Raw genomic sequence first — 2,813 nt, 5'->3', positions numbered from 1 at the left:
TGTGAAAAGTGTCATATGTAGTAAAAACCTGAGAAATCCGTTCGTTTTCGTCATTTGTTATCGAATCGACTTAAAGCCAGATCGTCACATTGGACGCTCTTCTCTCTGAATCGGTTGTACTTATCGTCTGCAAAGCTATGTCGCGTGCTTCGGTATGCGGAGACACTAAAAGCACTATAGTAGAACACAGATGAAGCTTCTAAGTTGATGTAATTGCCAGTAAGGAGTAGTACAATTCAAGTTTTAGGTATCGATTATTGACATTTTAGCTGGCTTTGGTACATTGGACATGAGCTAGGACCTTAAGATTCTGCATGAAAGGAGGACTAGCAGCCGCGTTGCACGGGTGTATGTGATAAGTGTTTATATGTAGTAAAAACCTGAGAAATCCGTCCATTTTCGTCATTTGTTATCGAATCGACTTAAAGCCAGATCGTCACATTGGCCGCTCCTCTATCTGAAACGGTTGTACTTATCGTCTGCAAAGCTATGTCGCGTGCTGAGGTATGCGGAGACACTAAAATCACCATAGTGGAACACAGATGGAGCTTTTAAGTTGATGTAATAGCCAGTAAGAAGTAGTACAATTCAAGTTTTAGGTAACGATTATTGACCTTTTAGCTGGCTTTTTGTGCCTTGGACATGAGCTAGGACCTTAAGATTCTGCATGAAAGGAGGACTAGCAGCCGAGTTGAACGGGAGAATGCGAAAAGTGTTCATGTGTAGTAAAATCCTGAGAAATCTGTCCGTTTACGTAATTTATTACCGAATCGACTTCAAGCCAGATCGTCACATTGGCCGCTCTTCTCTCTGAAACGGTTGTACTTATCGTCTGCAAAGCTATGTCGCGTGCTGCGGTATGCGGAGACACTAAAAGCACCATAGTAGAACACAGATTAAGCTTCTAAGTTGATGAAATAGCCAGTAAGAAGTAGTACAATTCAGGTTTTAGGTATCGACTATGGTCTTTTTGCTGGCTTTGGTGCCTTGGACATGAGCTAGGACCTTAAGATTCTGCATGAAAGGAGGACTAGCAGCCGAGTTGCAAGGGACAATGTTAAAAGTGTTCATATGTAGTAAAAACCTAAGAAATCCGTTCGTTTTTGTCATTTGTTATCGAATCGACTTAAAGCCAGATCGTCACATTTGCCCCTCTTCTCTCTGAAACGGTTGTACTTATCGTCTGCAAAGCTATGTCGCGTGCTGCGGTATGCGGAGTCACTAAAAGTACCATAGTAGAACACAGATTAAGCTTCTAAGTTGATGTAATAGCCAGTAAGAAGTAGTACAATTCAAGTTTTAGGTATCGATTATTGACTTTTTAGCTGGCTTTTCTGCCTTGGACATGAGCTAGGACTTTATGATTCTGCATGAAAGGAGGACTAGCAGCCGAGTTGCATGGGAGAATGTGAAAAGTGTTCATATGTAGTAAAAACCTGAGAAATCCGTTCGTTTTCGTCATTTGTTATCGAATCGACTTAAAGCCAGATCGTCACATTGGCCGCTCTTCTCTCTGAAACGGTTGTACTTATCGTCTGCAAAGCTATGTCGCGTGCTGCGGTATGCGGAGACACTAAAAGCACCATAGTAGAACACAGATTAAGCTTCTAAGTTGATGTAATAGCCAGTCAGAAGTAGTACAATTCAAGTTTTAGGTATCGATTATTAACTTTTTAGCTGGCTTTGGTGCCTTTGGCATGAGCTAGGTCCTTATGATTCTGCATTGAAGGAGGACTAGCAGCCGAGTTGCATGGGAGAATGTGAAAAGTGTTCATATGTAGTAAAAACCTGAGAAATCCATCCGTTTTCTTCATTTGTTATCGAATCGACTTAAAGCCAGATCGTCACATTGGCCGCTCTTCTCTCTGAAACGGTTGTACTTGTCGTCTGCAAAGCTATGTCGCGTGCTGCGGTATGCGGAGACACTAAAAGCACCATAGTAGAACACAGATTAAGCTTCTAAGTTGATGTAATAGCCAGTAAGAAGTAGTACAATTCAAGTTTTTTGTATCGATTATGGACTTTTTGCTGGCTTTGGTGCCTTGGACATGAGCTAGGACCTTAAGATTCTGCATGAAAGGAGGACTAGCAGCCGCGTTACAATGGAGTAAGTGAAAAATGTTCATATGTAGTAAAAACCTGAGAAATCCGTCCATTTTCGTCATTTGTTATCGAATCGACTTAAAGCCATATCGTCACATTGGCCCCTCTTCTCTCTGAAACGGTTGTACTTATCGTCTGCAAAGCTATGTCGCGTGCTGCGGTATGCGGAGTCACTAAAATCACCATAGCGGAACACAGATGAAGCCTCTAAGTTGATGTAATAGCCAGTAAGAAGTAGTACAATTCAAGTTTTAGGTATAGATTATTGACTTTTTGCTGGCTTTGGTGCCTTGGACATGAGCTAGGACCCTAAGATTCTGCATGAAAGGAGGACTAGCAGCCGAGTTGAACGGGAGAATGCGAAAAGTGTTCATGTGTAGTAAAAACCTGAGAAATCCGTCCGTTTTCGCAATTTATTATCGAATCGACTTAGAGCCAGATCGTCACATTGGCCGCTCTTCTCTCTGAAACGGTTGTACTTATCGTCTGCAAAGCTATGTCGCGTGCTGCGGTATGCGGAGACACTAAAAGCACCATAGTAGAACACAGATTAAGCTTCTAAGTTAATGTAATAGCCAGTAAGAAGTAGTATAATACAAGTTTTAGGTATCGATTATTGACTTTTTGCTGGCTTTGGTGCCTTGGACATGAGGTAGGACCTTAAGATTCTGCATGAAAGGAGGGCTAGCAGCCGAGCTGCAAGGGAGAAT

This window comes from Schistocerca gregaria, unplaced genomic scaffold, assembly GCF_023897955.1.
Source record: "Schistocerca gregaria isolate iqSchGreg1 unplaced genomic scaffold, iqSchGreg1.2 ptg000205l, whole genome shotgun sequence".
In the NCBI taxonomy this organism is placed as follows: Eukaryota; Metazoa; Arthropoda; class Insecta; order Orthoptera; family Acrididae; genus Schistocerca; species Schistocerca gregaria.
This window is presented reverse-complemented; position numbering follows the sequence as displayed.